Source organism: Ochotona curzoniae, unplaced genomic scaffold (genome assembly GCF_017591425.1).
Source record: "Ochotona curzoniae isolate NIBS_2020 unplaced genomic scaffold, NIBS_Ocur_1.0 contig_2210, whole genome shotgun sequence".
NCBI lineage: Eukaryota > Metazoa > Chordata > Mammalia > Lagomorpha > Ochotonidae > Ochotona > Ochotona curzoniae.
In genome coordinates this window covers 9,231,302-9,255,680 of record NW_024465369.1, presented here as the reverse complement: position 1 = coordinate 9,255,680, position 24,379 = coordinate 9,231,302, and the positions used below count along the sequence as shown (strand labels likewise).

The 24,379-nt window shown below is 35.8% G+C and overlaps 1 pseudogene; it reads left to right on the top strand.

Moving 5' to 3' along the window:
• Window positions 1-24,023, top strand: part of LOC121150805 — an 86,237-nt pseudogene extending 62,214 nt beyond the window's left edge.
• Window positions 24,024-24,379: the final 356 nt, after the last annotated feature.

The following is a 24,379-nucleotide window of genomic DNA, read 5'->3' as shown; positions in this document are numbered from 1 at the left end:
TTGTTAAAATTTTTCTCCCTAAAAGTTTCAGTCTTATTTTCATCATTCTTCTCAAACTTTAGGTTCAATTTACTTTCTTTATGGTACTTTTTTGCATATGTGGTATAATTACTTCTTACTCATTTATATATTTACCAAATACTTAGGAGTTCAGTTTTGTGTTACATTTTATAAAATATTAAAGGATGATGCATATGAACTTCAATTTTTTTTAACCCATCACAGAACTGTAACCTGAGATACATTTATCTGAAAATATGAAAAAATATCGTATTTCCATTAAGTACAAAACCAACTGGTTGAAGATAGACCATTAATTCAAATCAGATTTGCACTATGCCAAACACAGGCACATCTTGTTTTGTTGTTTTATTGTGTTTCACTTTACTGTGAATTGCGGATACTACATTTTTACAAATTGAAGGTCTGTGGAAAGGGTGTGTCATTTCCTTCCAACAGTGTATGCTCACTTTGTTTCTCCATTTTATACCTTCAAAATTCTCAGAATTTTTTACATTCTTTTTTATTATTGTTACATCAGTAATGTTGAACTGCTGTTATACATTGCTTTCTGGCTGTTTACTGACCCACTATTCCCAAATCTCTCTCCCTGTCTTTGGAATTCTCCATTCCTGAGACACAGCACTATTGAAATTTGGTCAATCAATTACTCCACAATAGCAAGGGAACTTTATATTGGAAGGTGATGAGGAGTTTCATATTACTAAATTAGTTGGCGACATAAATTAAAACCAGTGATTACTCAACATTTTGAAAATCTTAAGGACCCTGAGAATTATATTAAATCTGTCCTTTCTGTGCTTTCTAAATGAATAAGTCTAGATAACAGCATATTCATTTGCAACATGTTCTAATGCATAGAAAGAGTCTTCAAAAAACAGTAATCAAAAATCCCACCTTTGAAACCCAGTGGGGATACACTCTGAGGTTAATGATGTTTCTGCGCCCACAAACAAAACATATTCCCTTCAGCCCATGCTATAGGAGTGCTCTGGACCATCAAATCTTACTATTCAAGAACTATGTTTCTAAAGTTAGTTACCACAAATAGTGAGGCCTGTGATGAATCTGGGCAAAGTAAACTGAAAGAGTTCTGTGAAGGATTCATTGTTCGAGTTGCCTTGGATGCATTCAAAATTCATAGGAGGCTGTTGGCATATCAAACTAAAAGCAATTTCAAAGAAATGATTTGCATCTTTCATGGGTAACTGGAGATTAATAGAAATGTACACCTTAGCAATTATATCTATACTGATAATCAGATGTTATCTGCAAAACAATTAGCATTGTTAAAGATGCTGTGTGCAATGTACCAACTTTAGAAAATGGAAAAATGCTTACAATTTTAGGGAGAAATTATTTCTCTTAACACTTCAGACTTTTAACATAAGAACTTAAATAATCCAAATGGGGTTGACATGCAGGTCTAAGTATAGGGCATTATATTTGTCAAAATATATTATAAAACAGGATGAATTGGGAATTCCATTGTCCTTTTACCGGTTGTATTTCAAACACAAATTACCAGAAATAGAAGAAATAAAAGCAAAAGTAGATAGCAATGAATCATTTTTTAGAATATTTTAACTTTATTTTCTACTTTCTACTCATTACAAATTACATATAATTATTCAAAATGATCAAATCACTGAAATTATAATCATATCTAATCATATCTACAATTTTGTCCTTTTTTTCTGGAAAGCCAACATTCAAATTATGAAAGGCATGTGTTTTCTTTTATTGAAGGCCTGTAATATTAGCTCTATCTAAGACCAAAAATATTAACTGGAAATTTTTCTGTTTTCTCACATCTTTTCAGCAAAAGTTTTGTGCTTGGTCAAAGCATTTTCTGTACACTGAAAAATCGCAATAGAGCAGTAAGTCCCTGTGAATTTCTTTTTAGAAACATTTTTTAGTTACCATCTTAATATGGAGTATCTTAGACATTGTGACTTCAGAAAATGAGTGGAAACCACAAAAAAAGACAATTTAAGTTCAGAAGTCATTCCCTCTAGCCATCATGGTTGCCTTTCCTTACACATTTGTGCCAATCATGTAAATCTTAGAATGCAACATTTTCTTTCTAAAATTGTTATTAAAAAGTATTATCATTACACAAGCAAGCAACCAAGGTAGTCATTTTTAAAATGTTGTGGAAGGTTCCTAGTGATCTATGACACTTGAAATATTTCTCTCAGTTTGTCAGAGTTTACAAATTCTAACCCCTTTCTTGCCTATAGTGTGTGGTATGCAGGTCATGGCTCTTATTAAAAGGATAGAATACCAAACTGTCATTATTTTGTGGAGTATTATATGTCCATCAGTGTAATCAGTAGCCTCTGATTATATATAAAAAGCTTATGTTTATAATAGATTTTATCTTTGAAAACAGAATAGGTTTGGATTACATAAAACAGATAAAAATGATCCATAGTATCCTTGTTTTTGTCACTTGAAAGTCAAAAAGACTAAATATTATGCTTTATCTGAAGAAATGAAACTTAAGGACACCCCCCCCCCGCAAATAGGCATCTCAAGTTTTCCTGCTAAATCTACATTTTGCTGCTTCTGTCAAGGGATTTTTGATTCTGAAATAATGAATCAAGCATAAATGCCCTTTGAATACTTCAGATGTTCTTCCTACTGTATTGACATGAACTCCCAAATGCTGATAACTGCTAAAATAAAAAAAAAAGTCCTAATCAGAAAAAATTCTATTTATACATTTTCAGCAGTCACATTCAGATTTACAGTGCATATTCTGCTGCCTTAAAATTGCACAATTTTCTTTTCCTGCAATAAATTTTAATCAGATACTTTGTACCCAGTTATACTCTTGTCTGAAGCTTTCCAAGTGCTGTTGTTGCCAAGGAAACCACTCCCTTGTTATCTGTGCATTCAGCACTGTGTCACCGTCTGGCTCATTTTTCTCCTTCTCTCTTTCACTCTATCCATGATTCAACCAGAAGCTTTCTGTCATTGCCTTAGTTAAAATAAAGCACGCTGCTCTTTCCCGAGTGCAATGCTCATTTAAAAGATGCAGAACACAACTTTCTACAGTGGCTTCCTACCCACATGATATTTTTGTGTGCCAAAAAGGAATTAAAAAATAACCAAAAAAGAGAGGAGCATAATTTTTGTTTCTTACCAAATTAGACGAAGTTAAATGTGTCTGTTTTTTCCTTCGGATATTCTAGCTGTAATGGACTTGGCCAGTCAATGAGATGTTTTAGCCACGCTTCATATGTAGCATGTAAAGGCAAGGGGGAGACAGCAGCACCAACATGAAAGAAAGTTTTAAAGTAGTAAAATGTTTTGGAAATACATCCTCCTTGCTTGCCCTCTCAAACTCGTTGCTGCTACTCATACTTTTATAGACAGATTATCTTCAGCTCTTTTCCAAACAGTATTTATTTCAATTTTAATTAAGAAAAAGATTCTCAGTAACAGTTTGTTGACAGGATTTTTTTTTTCCTTACAGTAAACTGTACAGGCAGGCTGCACATATTAAATAGCATCACAGATTTTTAAAAAGTTTTTTATAAGTTTTTTAAAAACTTATAAGAAAGGTTGGGGCAGGGGAGAGAAAGAGAATGAGAGAGATAAATCTCAGCTGGTGGCCCATTGCGCCAAATGGCTGGAAGCAGGCGATGGCAGGTCCCAGGAGCAAGGGTTTTCTTCCAGCTCTCTCACATGGATGCAGTGGCCAGGCACCTGGGGCGCCCTCAGGTGTTTTCCCAGGCACATTACCAGGGAACTGGGCTGGACGGGGAGTGGCTAGGACACTAACCATCGCCTACGTGGAAGTTGGTGCTGCTGACAGTGCAGTGCCAAACAGAGGCTGCCCAAAATGTGAATGATGTTCGTAAAGATATAGGCACAATTAGCATTTGACCAGTGCTGGGAAACTAGGTAAGATCCAGGAAAGTCTAACTGTCACAGACTACTGAATATGCATGATATGTGCTTTGTATTCATCTAGTTATTTTATCCATATATTGCAATTAGACATATTTTTTAAGGGAGAACACTTTTCTTTTTAGAAAGGTCACACAAGCTGAATTTGCTTTTCTTCAAATATGTACACACAAAATTGCAAAAAAAAACTAACTGAAATATATAGCTGTTATTCATTCTAAATAGTCAGTTGGATTAGATTGGTATTCCTTTTTTGAAAGTTCTAGTTTGAGACTTATACAAGTGAATAGTTGGTAGATGGAACTGTTGCAACAATGATGCTACAAATCAATTTATATATGCCATTTCAACTGAAGAAAATAGAAATACTGGACAGAAGACTGTGGTTTTTATTCATTATTTTGTTTGTTTTGTGTTTTTAAATATGTTTTGATCCTTGGGGGAATATGAGGATGAAGATTAAAGCTATGAGTCTTCCAATTAGTGGATGTTCCCTATGAATACCCCGAGACAGCATCTCAGACTTGTAATTTTCTGGGTTCTTACAAGAGTGAATCAGAGTTCACAAAACAAAACCCATGTTTAAATCAGCTCACCCTATCATCCAGAAACAAAAGTAAATTATCTGTAGAGGAAGAGTAAAGAATATAGACTCAAATAATTTGTGCTAAAAAAATGTACAGATCTTGCATCTAATTGAATAACAAAAAATAACACTGCAAGAAGAAAGAAGTGAATGAAAACTTATAAGAGAATTAAAGTGAGATGCAGGCATTGATTTCAGACCAGTTTATAATGATTATGAGTCTATGAAACGAATTTGTATATGAAATTAATTAAAAGATAAAGCATTCTTATAGGAAAATGAGATTTAATATGAAGTGGAATCAAATGAAAAATTTAGAATACAGTAATTCTATAAAACATAGAATTAATAGTCAAGGAAGATGGACTTTTAAAATGGATTAAATCCAACAGAAAGCAAAATTAGTAAAAGGGAAAGTAAATCAGAAGAAACTTTTTAGACAGAGGTGAAAGGATAAAACAGAATATAAATGAAGAACATAGTAAAAGAGATATCAGAATATAATACAATTTCCATAATTGGAGACCTCAGAAGAAATTAGAGAATAAAAATAAATATATAAAGTAGACAAATTTTATAAACATCCCAGAAACAATGGAGACATAAAAATCAAAGATTGAGAAATTAATATAAATACTAAGAAAAATAAAATTATCATAGCTAAGGTCAAAATAAAATTGCAAAAAGACAAAAGAAATTAAAATACCTTAAGACAACAAGAATAGGTAATCAAACACAGGTGTGCACGTATAATTGAAACAGTGATATAAATTAGTAGTCAAATTTTCACCAAAACCACAGAGTCAAGGAAAGTTGAATTATGTGTTTTTTTTACTTTTGAAAAAGTAATTGCTAATAAGAGTTTTAAATCTAAGAAAATTCACCTTCAAAATTACTGCAAAATAGACAATAAAAACCCAAGCACACAATAGAGTAAGTAATAAAATTACGTGATAAGAGTACAGAAGTTATGGGTACTTTTAATGAAAGTAGAGTGTTGCTGAAGATAAAGAAACCTTATTGCAAATTACAACATTAACCCTGAAAATTGTAAATGTACTCATTTGTAATAGATATTAGAGTTCTTCAAAAGGTTAATGGAAGATTTGTATTGTGAATAAACTGCATGAATTTCCTTTTTTCCCAGCAAAGCAAACATCTTAAATTTTATTTTTCCGCAGACTTTTGACTCATTGTTTTAATTTCTACATTAATGGCCATAAGGAATATATAATAAAGTTAATGAAAAAATTTAAAGTAACAAAAATGTGGTGTAGTTAGAGAAAATACAAAGTGATAAAACGGTCACAAAAGAGGATAACAACACACAGTGAATTTTTTTTTATTTAAACCCGAATAGCTCAGTGAATCCCTTAAATATAATGATTTCTGGGATAGACACAAAAAACAAGGCTACGATTCGTGAAGATAGAGCTTGTTTTAAGTTGCATTTGTTTGAAAGTCAGAATTGTTAGAGAGAGGGAGAGATCTTTCACCTGCTGATTTACTCGTCAAAGAGTTACAACTAGGAGCTTGGCCAGAGTGGAGCCATGAGCAAAGAGCCAGGAGCCAAGCACTTGAGCCATCTTGTGTTGCTTTTCTGGGTATATTGGCAGGTGCTTCACTCACACTGCCACCCATATGGGATGCAGACCAGGCCTTACCCACCAAGCCATGATGATGGGCCAGAGGGTATAGATTTTATGTGAATCAGATTTATATATTTTTCTATTATTATTTTAAGGTTTGGTAACATTTAAGCATCTATTGTTTTCTATGCAGTATTTTAAGCCTATAATACTAGATCTAATAAGCCAGTGATCCATAAAGTAGACATCTACATTAACGTCATTGAGCTAATAAGGTAGGGGAGGAAGATGGTTAGGTTAAACAATTATATCTGTAAGATTTCTGATTCTAAGTGCTATGTGGAAGATAAAACCAAGTGAGATAATGTGTCTACAACATTGACATACTTGAAATATGATATGTAAGCAAACATTTTCTGAGATCAGATATGTTTTCTGTTGGTAAAGATTTAGACAAATTTAAACATAACATACAAGATGTACATGATTAGATACTGGAAGTTTGAACATGTTTTTCTGGTGTAGTTAACATATATTTGAAAAGCTTCGTGGACATAGCTGTTCCACCATCCTAGCTAAAACTCCAATTCTACCAGTTTTCCACAAACCTAGAGCCGTTACTGATGTGTTGTTTTTGATGTTGGTTTCTAATTATGTTTGCTGAGACAGAAGATCTGGACGTATAAACCCTCTCATTCCCTTTTCCTTCCTTCCTTCCTTCCTTCTTTCCTTCCTTCCTTCCTTCCTTCCTTCCTTCCTTCCTTCCTTCCTTCCTTCCTTCCTTCCTTCCTTCTTTCCTTCCTTCCTTCCTTCCTTCTTTCCCTCCTTCCTTAAGTGGTCACAATGGCAACTCTAGAGAGAACTTGTAGCATGACCATGTTTCTTCTTTGTCAATATATTTTGATTAAATGTAGTTTACTCTTGATTAAGTGAACAAACATTCATTGCCTCTTATTATAGCACTTTCTGGATTATGTAGAGGTTTTGGAGGCTAGGTTATAGAAGTTCCTACTCCATGAGTCCCCTTCTTTCTGAAATTATGTAAAAGGAAGTTTCAATTTGAAGTCAATGTTTACAGAATTCCAGAGCTTATCAAGGAGCCAATTATGTTGTTATAAAGAAATGGCACAAAAGATGAAAATGACCCATTTTGTCACAATGAAATAATTTCTAATCGTACAAATCATTGAGTAAAGCAACATTTACTTCTGTCTGATACATTTTGCTGTATCAACAAGGAGGGTTTCCAGGAGAGGAAAGATTTGAAAATTGCTAGAAGTGGAGTTTGTCAAGCAAAATTTTTTTAGAATTAAAAAACAAAACTAAAAAAAAAAACAAATGAAAACCAGAAACTGTCATTTAGAGGGTGGAAACAAAACCAATCAAAGGACCAGGATTATAATTCTATCTAACTTGGTTAAAACAAAAAGCCATCACACGGGTGTGATCAGTAACTTCTTTCCATTCTTGTGATAAGCTATGAGATTAAAAACTTAGATTCACTGCCTCCTTGCTATTTTCATGATAAAACTCCATATTTAGTAGTGAGAATGCTATTTCCACATTCTAAAGGAAACCTTACCTGATTACCCAGTCATTGATCTATTTTCTCACAGTAGTATTTTTTTTTTTAAAGTTACTTGTTTTTGTTGGAAAGGCAGATTTGATTTATGGAGAGAAGCAGAGACAAAGATCCTCCATCCATTTGTTCCCTCCCCGAACAGCCACAATGTCTGGAGTTAAGCCTATCTGTAGCCAGGAACCAGGAGATTCTTTAAGATAATCTGTGCCAGTGCAGGGTCTCAAGGTTTTGGGCCTTCCCAGGACATAAGCAGGGAGCTGGATGGGGAGAACAGCCAGGACATGAACCAGTGTCTGTATGGAATCCTGGAGTTTGCACGGTGAGGATTTAGGTATTGCGCCATCGCACCATGCCACTCCTCACATTAATTTTAACAGCAATTGTTGTAGTGCAGTGTTCCCAGTTTTTATTATGTTTTTGCTTTTCATTGGTATTTTCTTTATGTATATAAAAATAATTACAAATGAAAAAATTCAAAGTTAGAAATTGAGCAGTTGTTTTAATCCTGTTCCATTGTTCTATATAATGGACATTTATGTAACTTAAGTTGAGCAATGAATATGATATTTATGGCAACTCTATGACACATTTTGTGTAATTGTGAGATCTTTACAATTGAAAACATGGGACATAATGGGTTAAATTATTAAAAGACAGAAGGCAGGGGCTAATGTTGTGAAGTGGCTGGTAAAGCTACTGCTTGTCATGCTGACACCTTACAACACCAGTCCCTGTCTTAACTGCTCTGCTTCCAATCCAGCAACATGCCAACTGGTTGAGAAGAGCAGCAAAACTCGCTTTGGCCTGGCTCAGCCCTGGCCATTGCTCCCATCTAGGGAGTAAATCAGCAAGGGCAGGATCTCTCTTTCTCTCTGTCTCTCTCTGTCGTTGTGGGATGTGTGTGTGTGTGTGTGTGTGTGTGTGTGTGTGTGTGTGTGTGTGTGTGTGTCTCCCTTACCTTCAATAACTATAGCCTTTACATACATATTAATAATAAATTAATTTAGTTTTAAAAATGAAAACAATATCCAAGTAATAATAAAAAAGACAAAAACACCAGAAAGATACTATTAATGGCTCCCGTGGTCTCATGGGTTCAATCCCAATTAAGTCAGTTTCACTACCTTCCCAAGGAACTCAAGGTGAACACAGGCTCTGGTGTATTGGAAATGAAGGTGAGTTATTATTCTGCCCCAGTTCATTCCTTCTGCGTTCTGTTTGTGCTCAACTGAGAAATCTTATTTGAGAAGCCTGGGCTTTTTAAAACTCTAGCAGGAATTTACACTGATTCTTCTGTACAAAGGCTGCCCATCAAGTCTAATCAGCACTTCTGTGCTCTTTCTTTTTACTGTGCATATTAGGACATCACGTGTTATCTGCAGAGATCCTGTTTTGTTCTTTCAACCTATTCCAGGTTCTGAACTGCAGCTGAACCCTAATGATTCAAGTGTCTTGTCTCTAAAAAAGGCTCAACATTCATGTCCCATAAAAATTGATCAGCTTAAAAATTAGTCTACTACAAATGTATTGAATTTCAGGTCCTGCCTGTAACTGCCTTGGGAGTTCTGTTTACACATTTCTGGTTAATCTTCATACTGTCTTCTATAATGGTTGCACTAGTTTACATCTGTACCAACCACGGAATACTGTACCTTTTATTACATATCCTTGGCAATGTTTATTGTTTACTGATATCCTATGATAGCCTTTCTAACTGGGTCACCTCTGGCAAATAGTTTACTATTATTATTACTATTATTTTTATTAACCATAGAAGGTATCATTTGTGTTGTTGCTTTGCCTGGGGTTCGTGGTAAGTTCAGAAATGCAACCTGTTAGTTTTTTCTTCAGTAGTAGTCAGCATCTGCAGTGCATAAAAGAGCCATAGTTGTTTGATACACAACTCTTTTTAGAGGTAATAATGTGACTCCGAAGTGCTTCAAAAAGATGTATGCTTTTAGTCCTCAGAGAATTAGACATTAATAACACTAGGACTTTTGATGGCTGTAGACACATTTCTGCTGTTGAGGGTTATGGATGGAATTATCCCGTTGTCTCAACAAGAGTGAGTGATATTGTGAGTCAAATCAGATGTGGAGAAGGCATTTGCTGGTTCCTGCTCTATGGGTATGAATAATGCTGTGGTTAGAGCACTAATAGTCCAACTCCAGGCTCTGAGAGACATTTAGGGGACCTTATTCTAGTCCCATAGTGGAGAATATAGATTTTGCTGATTGTCACTTCTGGGTCTATGTTCTGCTAACTGAAGGATATAGTAGTACTAGTCAGAGCTAGAGTTCATGACATGATGGAGTCCTTACTCAGGTCACAAAAGGTAAATACTGTTTATTCCAGGGGTTGTGGATTGACATTCACTACCCTGAAGTAGAGGAGCAGGCAAGGCATTCTTGATCCTGCAGGTTGGTGCAAGTTAGTGCACAGCATATAGCAATAGCTACAGTCATGCCAGAGTTTTAGAGTAGAGAATGGATCACCCCAGAGAAGTCCCAGCATACACATGGACACAGATGAATGCTTAGAAAAATCCCCAACACTAAGAGTGAAAAGATGTGAAGAGGAGGGAAAGGAGAAGGGAGAAATTATGGTTAGGAGTTAAAATAACACGAACAAAGCTCAAATAAAAATGAACTCATCTATAATCACACTACTTTTAAAGTAAGACTTAGAATGGTATTTGTGAATAATAGTTTAAACATGGTATAATGCAAAGTACACTATTTTTTCTGTTTATTCTTTAGAAGTTTCAGTTTAATCTCATAAAAACATATAGAAAAATGTTCCCTTTGTCATTATTGGTGACTTTTCTAACCAGTATTGACTAAAAAAAAAAAAAATTTCATCCCTAGAACATAAAGGAATCACTTTACAAGTTTATAAATTCTGACTCTTTTTGTAGGTATTTATATTCTCCTCACAGATATTTTCCTATTAAAGTGTGGACCTGCCTGAGAAAATATGAAAACAGCAAAAATACATACCCTGAAGTGACAGCAACCAAGTATTAGTCATCTCTCCACTTTGACAAACTGAACATTTTTTGTCCTTACAATTTTGACTTCTACTAATACACTTACTTTATCCCATTGACTTTCTCTAGCTGGAGCTTTTCTGTTGTGTAGAGCCACTGAAATCCACTTTAGAAAAGTTTTAAAGATCATTTTAGCCTATGAAATCAAGGCACTTCTTTCAGAGTCGGGCACTGAAAACTGAGGAGCCGGCAATCCATGAAGAGAGGCATAATTATGAGAAAAGAAATTATATAGCTTAATTATGCACCTTGTTTTTACCCTATGCAAAAGGGGGAACCTATTCTCAGACTTCAGTTTCAGCACTGGAAGAAAGCTCACAGAGAGGCAGACACACATTTGTGGAGCTGGAGTAATTATTATTTGGAATCAGCTCATTTGTTTGAGACACTGCCACCACAGATTTTTCCTAAAATATGAGTGATTTACAGTTTTACACCATGCTTTACCCTGAATTTGACATTTATTCTTTGCTAAACTTTGGTAGAATTCATGTTGCCATGCTATAGGATCCTTTCAAACCGATGCTTTATTTTTTCAGTGCCTCAGAATATATACTATCCAAACCTGCTTAAAAAAATGTTATACTTTATTTCTGGTGCAAAAAAATTTGAACTCATAAATAGGCTTTCCGTAATACACTTCTCTTAATCTTTTTCAGGATACCTCAAATACTTCATATTTTCTAAATCAATTCACCTGTTGATGGCCATTAGAATTCTTTCCACAGTGTGCATTTTATAAATAATGCTACAATTAAAAAGCTAGGGATAATATTTGATCATGATTTGGGTAGCTTAATATCCAAAAGTGGGTTTGCTGCTTAATATGGTGGCTTTTAAAAATAGTTTGGAGAACTTCCACATTGTTTTCTGATAGTGGTTGCATCATTTTCGTTTCTTCCAAATCATCAGCATACTTAGAAATTTTCAGCAATCATTTCTCTGAATAAATCCTTTGGTCCTTTTTCTCTCTGCTTCTCAGATGTTAATTATGTAGCCATGAGTCTGCTTGATAGATAGTGAAAGTTCTTGAACTTCCTCCATTCTTCCTTTTTCATTCCTTTGATTGAATAAGTTCTAGTGACCTAGCGTCAATTTGCTTTGTAAAATCTGTCATTAAACCTTTGTGGTGAGCTTTTAATTCAGTTAGTTGTTTATTATAAGTTACACAATTTGCATTTTATTGTTTTTCTGTTTTTTTTTTTTTTTGTATGTGGAAATCCGTATTCATTGTGCTCTTGAAGGTTGTGAACATATTTGTTGTAAGTAATTTTTAATTATGTATCAGGTTAGGTATGTAGCTATTTTACTGGAAATACTTTTTGAGATTCACCTTGTTGTGTTTCTTGGAATATGTTTGCCATATTCACTTGAGGTTTTGTGCTTGTGTCTGTTCATTTGACAAAGCCAACACTTCTCTTAGTCTTCAAAGGATCATGTATTGGATAGTGCTTGATCACCAATGAAAACCCAAGCCAAGTCTTTGCTTCTTCCAGGAACAAGAAGGAACCTGTGGATTTTGACTGCTTAATGTGTTCTGAGCTCATAGTTAGATTGTGGGAGTAAAGATATTGTATCTAATGTAGTGAGGTAGGCAGCCAGTTCAGGGTCATGAGCTTGGAAGCCACTCTCCCCAATCACCTAGGTGTTCCCTTCTGCCCACTGGTGATACCCACCTGTCATCACTGGGAACGTTGGAAGGGGTGGTATTGTACTGTTGTGAAACCAATACCTCACAAGCCCGTATAAAGGCCCTTGTTAGGGAGGAACTCACTCTCTTGGTTGTTGTGCTTCCCTCGCTTTGGCACTCTTGACTCTTGGTTAGGACAGATTCTGTAGTCCCTGAACATGGCCCCTGTATGTGTGTATTCCTCGCGATCTGTTCACTGCTGGTGCAGAACAGTGAAGATGTTAAGAAAATGTTAATGTTAAGATGCTTTGTATTTCTAATGTGTGTACTTTTGAGAGTTCCAGGAGAGGTGACACCTAGCAGTAATGGAGTATGGGCTGAGAAGTCAGGAAAAGGTGAATGTCTGCAGCTTTGTATGTGTGCCCAGGTTGCTCACTGTATGTCTCTTAGGATAACTTATGATTCTGGGGAAGTTGGAACATAGGTTTCCGGTTTAAGGGATGGACTTGAGGGTCATGATGATTTGTTCCTCTTGGGGTTTTGATTGATAGGATTGCTATATGGACTTGTGATTTGTCATTTCTAGTGGGCCCTCTTATCACCCAGCTTGGTTAATAAAGACTCATTAATAAACTCTAGATTGCCTGGCATGATCCAACTCGCACCCTGCAACTCTGCTAGCCCAACCTGCCATTTTGACTTTCCTGTAGGTGGTTAGATCATACTGAGTCCAACTTTTTTCACTGCTGTAGTAAACAAAATTTTAAAGTTCATGTTTTACAAAGGGTTTATTATAGAATGTGACATAGACAACAAACAGAAGTCAGGGCAGATATCTGAAAGTTTTCTGTTTTTTTTTTTTTATGCATCTTATCAAAACCCATCAAAATTTTCTTTTTTTTTTTTCAAAATAAGGACATTTTATGAGCTAAAGATAAAAAAGAGACATATTTTGGAAATCTGGCCTGAAGAGGCAAGATTGGCTGTGCATTGCCACTGTTAACAACATAATTAAGGACAGTTTTTCCCTAAACAGGCGTGGGTGAGCTGGTGGTCTGACACAGGACCTTGGCTGGTACAGAGTCTTCATGAAATCTGTGCTTACAGCATTCTGTTTACTGTAGTGATTCATCCTACTCTATATTCATTTACTCAGAGCCAAGGAAGAGTCAAGTGCTCAAACATTTAATGTCTCAAGATTCACTCCATGATCTTTGTTGGCTTTTGCCTTCATTTAATTTGACCTTCATCAGGTAGGAGAAGGCAAATCTTAGCATGAGGCTGGGTGGAACCTTGGTTTACTTAACATCTCTTTCCAGAAATGTCTAAAAAGATTCTAGCTAAGTTCCAGATGAGTTGGGCTGGCCAAACCTCTTGGTGTAACTTGTGGTCAGTTCTGTAGCCCCTACCTTAGCATGATATTAAAGCTGTGGAAGCTATGGGCTTGTGACAAGTTGCATCCTTTGTCTCTCAACAGCTATCCAACTTTACCTCTGTTTCTACCAGTCCAGTTCTCTGATTAGCTGTTTCAATGGCAAATGAAATAAAAATCCATGGTATTAACCTGTCATATTAAGAAACCCATTTCATTCTGGTGCATACATTTGGTGCAGCTGTGCATTTTGCATTTAAATATCCCTCCACCAGTGGGCTGCTAGAAACTATTGCTTTTCTATGGTAAATTAAACAGAGAGCTGCTTAATGCTCCTTGTTAGTTTTTTAATAAAAGTGAAAGTGAGAAGCCAGCAGTACCACGAGCAAATGTCTGCAATACCCCACAGCTGTGCTAAAAGCAAGAAGAAGGAACCAAAATGCATATTGCTTGAAACTGCCCTTGCACCGGTGGATTTGCAGTACCCACAGCACTGTGGGCCTATGAAATTGCCTCTCAAATGTTGTTTAGAGGTTAAGTTAAATTAGGAGAATCTTCTCATGGGATCATTAGGCAGCTCTCAATTTCATTTTGTAATAAAATATCGAAACTTACCATTTAGGGACAGAGCTAGTGTTATTGAATTCTCTTAGTTCTGAGAATTATGGAATTAAGCAGAGGAAAAAATGGAAATGAAGAGGATGAAAAGAAGAAATATGAATAGACACTTATAGACTCTGATACAAAAAGAGAGAAAAAGGAAAACACAAAGGGATTGCAAAGACTGGAACAGAGAATGAAATGCAGAAAGAAATTGCAGAGGAGAAATCAAAACAGTAAGATTTGACAAAGAACAGGGAACCCCAAACTCTGACTGCTAATATCTGGCAGGCTTCAAATGAAGCGATTTATGTAGGCTTGAACCTTGATTTTTCCACACCTATTTCTGGGGCTAACTCTCAAAATTTAGGAAGAGTTATTCCAAATAGAACTATTGAAGGCATTCTAAACTTCATCTGCAGAACATGACTTTTGGGCTGTTGCAGAGATTAATAATTGTAAATGTGGAATTAGTCATTGGCAACCTTTCCCAAGACCATTACAGTTTTTATTTATTTTTCTTTTCTTACCTTTGTCCTTTCTAGACTAACTTGCGCACAAATGCACCCTGATACATCAATACCTAAAGATCTACTTCTTAGAAAGGAAGATTAAATTCTGATTAGTTTGAACAGGTTCTTTTGTGCTTTTAGTGCTGGGACTAGCACTGTGGCACACATTACCCTCTATAATGCTGACATTGTGTTTGGGTACTGGTCCCTGTCCCAACAGCCTCACTTCTGATTCTGCTCTTTTCTGATGTGGCTGATTTGGCCAGGAAGTCAGTTGGAAGTGGCTGCTGACAGCTATATATGGCTTTGGCCTCGCTGGCCTGGTAGGCTGCAGGATTTCTCTGACTTTGTCTCTCCTGTCTCTGTAACTTTGATTTTCATAAAAATAAATCTTAAAAAAAAGATTTCTAATGCTGGCTTCATTTAGTAACTGTTCACAATATATTTAAAAGACTGCATTTTGCATTATTGAAGAGAAACCTTTGTCTACCTCCCTGAAAGTTCACATCTGTTATCTCTCAAACTGGAAATGAATGATCATCTGGATAGTCTAAATGTTATCTCAGTTTCTAACAATTTTACTACTTTTGAATACTTCTTTGATAATTTTTTCTTCTATCTCATTTACCCTTCAAGTTTTTGACCTGTGTTTTTAATTTTTCATACCTTGAAATGCAGCATTAAAATAAGATTTTTAATTTTGCAAAATAATAGGCATGTGATGTGGTTAATTAGAGTGCAAATAATTACAGTATTCACAGTTTGAGGTTAAAATTAGAGATAATGTTGAAGTTACTGTGACTTTCTGTGTTTGTAGACTTTCTCTTGATGGGTGTTTATAGTATAGCAACAAAGGTAACTATATCTATGTCCTCAAACATTTACATATTTTGTGTGCTAAAACCATTTCAAACCATATTTTCTTTATAAGTAGAGAAATATACAATACATTAACATTGTCTACATGGTGGAGCCTTGGAACTGTTCTAACTGTAAGTGTAACTAATCCCTTAAACAACCTATCCTCACTCCCTCCACTGCCTCCATCTTGGAAGAATCTCTGGTAATAACTATTGTATTTTAATTCTACAGTTTCTCTTTTTTAAGGCTGCGCATGTGGGTGAGATAATGTGGTTCTTGTCTTTGTGTATGTGACTTATTTCACATAAGATAGTGACCTCTAATCCTGTGTTGTTGCACATGACAAGATTTTGCGCTTTTTATGGATAAGCTGTATTCCATTCTGTATATGTGCCACACTAGTTTTTAACTCATTGATTTGTACTTATTTTTAACTAATTTCTTGTCTGATGCAATAAATATGGGTGTGCACATATTTTCCGACTTCATTTCCCTTGGAGAGCTATCTGTCTGCATATATATGTGAATACATGTATGTGTGTGTACTTTTTAAGGAAACTCCATGCTGTTTTTAATGATGGTGGTATCAAATTACATTCACACTAACAGTATGCTTGTGTTGTTTTTTCTACACTTTTACCAGGATTTGTTATATCTATGTGATAATAAACAACCTAATGGGAATAAGATGATGTCTCTGTGAGATTTTGATTTGTATTTTTCTGATGCTTAGTGATGATGAGCATTTTATTATATGCCTGTTGAGCATTTGTATGCTCTCTTTTGGGAAATGTTTAACTATCCAGCTTTTATTTTGTTTTAACAAAAATTGTTTTGAAAGAGTGAGAGAGGAAAAAAGGCAGAGGAATTTAGGTGAGCAAGTGCCAGAAGGGTCTTAGCCTCTTAGCCTATTCAAGGGGCAGCAGGATTGTGGTCTCGATGTGCATCTACAGACTTGAGACCCCCTTGTTTTTAGCCTGAGCCTTGAGACCCTTTTCTCTCTACAGCTTGTAGAATACGCTGTGGACCCATGCAGTTGACAGGAAGCCCAGAGCCCTCTGGATATTTCCCTCCCCCTCAACCTCTTCTGGTAATTTGAATACTTTCTAGTAACTTGGTTACCTCTTCCCCCTGCCTACCCCTGCCCATACCCATCTTGTGGTAATCTCCTGATAGTCTTACAATAAATAACTCCAGGATGCATGGGAATTACATAAGTTGTATTTGGCTACACAGTGCTACATGGAAATGTACATGACAGTTATATTAATTGGTTAGGCTTATCATATGTAATAGATACTTATATCCAATACAAATATTGTCATTACCCCTAGGCTTATTCTTCCCGGCCCTGCCTTATATATGCTTGTGTATTAAGGCTAATAGACAGAGTTCACCATAACCGTTTCCAGTGCCTGTTTGTTGATAACGCTGTTGCCATACCACATTGCCCGAGTGGGTGGTCTACAGCCAAGACCCCAACAGAGAAGGTGAGAGAGACAGAAACATAAACACCTACAACAATTAGGACTGGGACATGCTGAAGCTAGGATCAGGGAACGCGGTCCGTGCCTTCTACTGGGGTAAGAGGCACCTGTTTATGGAAGCCATCACCTGCTGCCTCTTAGGATGCAAGATATCAGGAAATATAAAATAGGAGTGGAGCCAGAACTCCAATCCAGATACTCTGATATATTATGTGGACATCTCCCTGACGTTTTAACAGCTAGGCCTAATCCCCAAACTTGGATTTCAGATTTAATTGGATTGTTAACTCTTGTCAAGTGGTACAAAGATAATGCCAGGCTCAAGAATAAGCTTGAAGAATTTCATAATATTGTTTTTTCTTAAGTTAAAAATAATTTGTATTATATATTTAAGTATTTGATAGAACTCAATACTGTAGTCATCTGGTATTGTGCCATTCTTTTTGAATTTGCTTGAAAGGCAGAATACTATACATACACTTACACAGAGAAAGAGAGACATATCAATCTTCTCTCTGCTGGTTTGCTCCTCATATGCTCACAATAATGGATGTGCAAGGCCAAAGCTAGGAGCCTGGAACTCCATCCAGATCTCCAATTGGTCGGCAGCAACCCGAGTAATTGAGTCATCACGTTCTGCCTTCCAGAGTGTGCAGGGACTCAGACTTAGGTTTTCCAATATGGGTTGCAAACGTTGCAACATCTTAACCACTGTTCCACATACCCATTCCTGTGCTTTTATTTAGTGAGATATTTTAAATTACTGACTCAGTCTTACTATTCATTGTTAGACTGTTTAGGTATTCTGTTTCTTTATTATTTAAAGTCCAGATGATGTATGTATCTAGCATTAGGCAAGTTCTTCTAGATTATCACATTTCTTGTATAATTATTCATGGTAATCTTTAACAATCTTGCATTTTGTGATGCCAATTCTAGTGTCTCTCCTCTGTAGATATTTATTTTTTAAAATCACATTTACATTTTTTTGTATTTTTGCTCTTATTTTTTGTTTTATCATCTTGCAGTAATAGGTCTTCTTCCCTTTGCGCCCCTGTCCTCTTCTCTCCTGGATAGTGTCCCCTGTGTTTTTGTAGGGAAATAGTCTATCAGGAGTAGTCTTGACTCCAACTTCTGCTCTTTATGTCTTTTACAGATATTTTTTGTGAGAAATATTTTACACTGCTAGCAGATATTGAAGAAGAGATTACCCTTTATAAGACAAGCCTATAGCTCATCCTCTTCTAAGGTTATAGCTTTTCTAATTTTATTTCCTTTAGGAGCGACATACTGAGCTACTTTAGTTGCTATAGAGTCATATTGAGTAGGTACATGAGGGGTTTTCTTATTATAAAACGTGTAAAGTTGTTCCAAAATATCAAACCATTCATGTTACAACTACAGTTTGAAAGTTAGAACAACCCAACACTCCTATAATGGTGTAAATATGAATATTTGGATGAAAGACACCATGAGATGATGGCATTTTCTGAATTATTTTTTTCCATTCAAAAGTGAAGCCTAGACCATGTCTTCTTTACACTTGCCTCTGTAGAAACTAATATATACATATTATATTACCATGAAATCTGTGTTACATTTATATATTATACTTACACATAAACATATTCTAAATTTGATGATATTTTCTAGCTTTAACTTGAGAAAAAATAATAGTTGAATTTTAAGACTCTAAGGTTCCATGAGGGGGAGGAAGAAAAGGAAAGATGATGAAGGAGAAGGGAGAATAAAGACAGATAAATGTATCTACAAACTGTGAAGAAAATTACTGCACATCACAGCGCTTTCTCTTTCACCCCTCTGACTTTGTTAATGGTTTACCTCATAAGACATAATACAGAGCAGGTTTCCCACTGATTTTTACAGTGTTTAAATTTGACATTTTAAGAAATGAGATGATTCAGTCATTAGCTTAAAAATGGGACAAGAAACTTCACATTCAATTTTGCTGTCTATCTTATCCCAGGCTATGGACAAAAAAAGCAAAATCTAAGAATATATCAGTTGTAATGCATAAGGAGTGAAGTAGCAAGCTTGAGGAAATAATCATCACAATGCCTGGGTTATTGTCCTTTTGCTCTCTCATAAAAATGCACTTTAGAGATGTAAGCATGGAAGAGAATGGTGGAGAATAGGTATTGAAAAGAGATCAAGAACATATGATTAAAGATGGTGGCTTTAAATGATGATAGATGCAGATTCTATTTTTTTTCACTAAATATAACTAAAAATCCATCTGATTAGGAAATTGGAAACAAAACAATGAGGTGTGATTCATGCAGTTCCCTATCAAAGAGCTAAGGAAAGGGACAACATTGTGTTGCAGTCAGGTAAGTCACCATTTGTAATGCTGGTATCTCATATTAGGGTGCAGACTCAAGCCTTTGCTCTGTATAACTCAGCTCACTGCTAGTGCAATGGTATCCGTAGCACATGGACCACTGTTACTGATGCAAGAGTCCTGGGTAAAATTTCTGGCTCCTAGCTTCAACCTGGCCCTGTCCTGGCTGTTAAAGCTATTTGTCAAGTGAATCAGTGTTGAAAACCGGCATGCTTTCTGTCTTCCTCCTCTCCTCTCACTCTGCCTTTCAAATAAATGCCTAATTAAATATGTAAAAGAACCCAAAATAATTAAAAGTTTTAGAGGATGAAAATAGTTTTCAGATTTCTTCAATATACTTTCAAGATTACATCTGACTTTGTTTCCAAAACATACATGATAGATATACATATCTGACTTCAGGCTTCCTATGTCTAAGGTTTTTCTACAGATCTTATACCAAAATGCGAAATTCATTCAAGGAAGAAAATTTCTAATTTCCTTTTCTGTATTTGTCTTCTTCCTCGTCTTTAACCTACCCACAGGCTGGCACACTGATACATCCTTTATTGGATCTCCCTACTTTCCTAATTTAGAATATTTTAAGATTTGCCAGGTTGTAATGTACTATTCAAGTTTTATAACTATATTCAGAGGAAGTTATGCACTAAGAGAATTTTTCAAGTGAAATCACTTAAAGACAAGCTGATGACACATCACAATTTTCTTTTCCTCCTTGCAAGTAGTACAATGGTATCAGGTGGAAATTTTCGGTGTCTAAGGAAGACACAGATGCTCAAAACTCCTACAGCACAGTGGAATGTTACAGTTGGGTAAAAAAGAATAAAACTGCCCAAAGACTATTAAGGGAGTTGAGAAAATGATGAAGCCTTGGCAACATACTCATGAATGACAAACCTTTGAATTTTCACCATTTCCTTCAACATTGAATAAGCTGTAGAAATTATTTCTCTCCATTCCTTTATTTCTGTGATTATTGTTGTTGATGAATTATTCCAGCAGAAGACCAATTTATTTAAAGGTATTTCCTAGGATTCATTAATTACCCAATTTCAAGTCAGTCAGCTTTTTTACTCTTAAGTTATCACAGGATAGTAGTTGATGCCTGGTGGCGAACCTCCTGGCAGCAGATGCAGTTTCATTTGATGATTAATTATTCATGGAGCACCTTCAGTGCCCAGGGAAAGCTTTGCTCTCTTGCTGGGAATTTGCAGCTTCCTTTGTAAACACCATCAAAATAAGTTACTCAGGAATGTGACAAATTCATCCTTCTACATTCCAGATTCTAAAATACAGCAGTGAAATATCAGGATGAAATTAGTGTCCTACATCATTTCAGAAGTTTTGGAAAATCAGGTGAAAATAATTCATGTGTTAGTGTGATAGCTAGTCATCAGGGACAGTTGTATCAGACTTTGGTTGAGTTAAACTCTGAACTTAACTATCTGTGATATGAAACAATTTCAAATCTTAATGTATGTATACCTATGTATCTTTCTTTCACCTATACATATTAGACCTCTTGATTAAAAATCAGAATCACAGATTAAACATTTTCATCCTTTGATTATGATGAGCAAGAAAACACTGGCTTACTTTTGTGTGACTTTGAATACAATTTCAAAGATAATTATGATCGCTGTGAAAATTTTCAGTGGTAAGATAGAGGTATCCAGAAGCCTGTCAGCTGAGAAGTCATGCTGCTGCGGGACAGGATTAATGAATTTTTATGTCAATTTGGCACTTCATTTATTAGATGAGTTTTCAAACTCCTTGTGGACTTCTGAGGAAGAAAATAAGAATTCTCTTCATTCCTATAGATTCCTTCAATAAGCTACCTAATTGTGTTGGCTTCGACATAGTATTAGAAATTAATAGACACCATGAAAGTTACAGAGCATTTGGCATCCTTCCTACCCTGAAGATTAGTTTACCAACACAGTATTCAGACATGGGTCAGAAACAAGCTGTTGCTTTTCAATTTAGGAAAACAAGTGTACAATGAGAATCATGAGATTCGCATGTCCTTGACATTGATTTTCTAGCTGGGATGACTTTTGTAGTTTCCTATTCTTTCTGTCTCAATTTTGTCTGAAAGTGTTAAATTCCTTTTTTTTAAAAATTCAAAATCATATGTATTCAGTTTCTCAACTATCAATAAAATGTAAGAGATATGCTTATATTTAGAAAACGAAAGAATTTTTACTTATTTTACTTGTTCCTGGAGTTTTTTGGTAACAAAGCTTATGAATACAGAAAGACAGTGGTTGAAATGAAGTCTGCAGTCAAACCAAATAAGGCTCAGACCAAATACCACTCAATAATAACGGTTAAAAAATCCAGGAGATGAAGTGGATCTGATACATGAGTCTTTGTACCTTCAGTGCGTGATGAAATGGCATACATTGAAACGAGTGCATTAACCTATGAGGCTGGAAAGAGATGACCAACTTGCTCTTATTTTCAGGAAATTTTTTACCTTTCATGTCTAATATGCTTCAGTCTGAAAAATGTTAAGTCAGAGGCAAATATGTTGGACTTGCATCTCACTATATCCATTTTTTTTCCCTGAGAGTTATCGAACTATTATCTTATATTTCTAAAATATTTTCTGGTGGTTTCATTTTTCTAATAAAATTGACAGACAAAATATGAAATCTCTATCAACTATACCTTAAGGAAAATCATGAAGAATTTCTTGTACTAAATTTTAGACATACTGACATTACAAAATAAGCTTTTTATCTAACATTCTAGTTTGTCAGTATACAGTTTTATTGCTTAAATGTAGCAAACCTAAATATTGTTATGTTAGGCAAAAACTACATAGACTTGTAAAGTGGGCTTTTTCTAGCTAAATCTATCATTGTCTTTTTAGTGCTTCTGAATATTTAAAATAAAAAGGCATGTATATATAATTGATGAAAGCAGCATTTGTATTTCTTTCTGGCCTTAACATCCTAAATTTACTGAGCATTTTCACTCTGTTGAATGAGATCTTTTTGGTAGAGCTTTTTGATGAGGGGGCCACTCTTCTTTGACTGCAAAGTACAGAGCCAGGAGGAGTTGATTTGACCTCTTCGCTCACCATTGCTATCAAGGCATTTCCACTTCATTAATTCTCATTCCCTGAAGTCACAGAACAAATAGAAACACTTCAGTGAAATAATTATGTGACAGTAGGTGCAGAGGAAGAACCCAAAATGACATGCATTGGAGCATTAAAATATTGTAATCAATGAGACTTCTTACTCAATAATGTGACTCATTTGTTTTTAAATATCTTGAGGCCACATGTAGTCCTACACTGGAGGGAGAATCGTGTCATTTGCTTCTGAGGAGACTTCATAGACTCTTGTGATCTTTTTCTCATGCAAAAATTGTTTTTAAAAACACTGGTTTCTACCTATTATATTTTGTATTATATTTTGTGATGACAAAATTCCTTATACTTATAACCCTTCCCCCCTCCACCTGAAATTTAAAAAAAAAAAAAAGGTAGAGAGGTTCATGTTTTTCTCCTACTGGTTAAGATCCTTGCATCCAGGAGGAGCCTGGCTGTCCTGGCACTGGGCACAGCTCACTCCTGGCCTGTGTACTTCCCCATGACAGCGTCTTGCCTTGTGCAGACATGGCTGCAGGCGCCACCACTGCCACTGTGAGTTGGTGATACATGCCTGGATGAGCCATAAATTTTAGAAGAAGTGAAAAATATGTGTATACTCCATTTGGCAAGCCATTGCATTTTTCGATTTTGGGGAAGATAAAACATGCTGATTGAGTCCTCCTTACAAGGCACAGGAGGCACACACCATCATGCCTTCCAAAGTGAACTACCAGGCGAACTTCTAGGCCTTGAAGGAGAAAGACTGTATGTACGTCATAGTGATCACAGCTTGCGGATTCCTGAGGGAAGAGAATCAGCCCCGTGATATTGTCATCATCAACCAGTTCATCCACAGCACAACCACAAGACCTCAGTGCTTCTATGAAGGAAGCCATTCCTGTGCCCAAGAAATGTGCCATATTTCAATAGCCCAGCAAGAGAAGTTCTCATAGAGACTGCAAAGAAGCTAGGACTACAGTGCCACTCAAAGGAGACCAGGGTCAGGATTGAGGGACCTCGTTTAGGATCCCGAGCAAAAATCTTCATGTTCTGCACTGGGGAAACAAATGTTTTCAATAAGATGATTGTTCCTGAGGTGGTTCTTGCCAAGGAGGATGGAATTTTCTGTGAAACTATTGCCCTGGCAACAGATGATGACTGGTGGAAGGAGCCCAAAGAAGCAGTTTCAACGGACCAGGTCTTAAAGAACCTCAAAGAAAATGCCAGTAGAGCTAAAAGTTTATTCCTCACCACCATTCCTCAGATAGGCTCCACTGAATGGTTCGAAACCCTCCATAACCTAAAGGCTATGGCCCAATTTTTTGTTTTATTACAAAGACATTAAAATATGACTGCCTAGGATAAAAGGTGATTTTTCATTGGCAGTTTATAACCACTTTTCTTGGAGGAAAAAAAAAATGTCCTAGGAAAGATGTGTGTTTTCCACATGCTTGTCTCCAGGGGTGGGGGCATATAGGAAAGGGAGTTGCAAGTGTCCTAGGAATGTGCTAGAGGAAGCAGAATATTTAAAAAAAAATGTGAGAAGAAGCAAGTGCCCAGTGCATATGTGGGTAAAACTCTATGTTCTACAATAAAATAAGATATTCCCCTCCACTTTTTACATTTGCAATAATAAAGATTGGTGAGTAATAATAACTGGTTTGCTGTGTTGCCAAGAACTATGAAAAAAAAATAAGACTC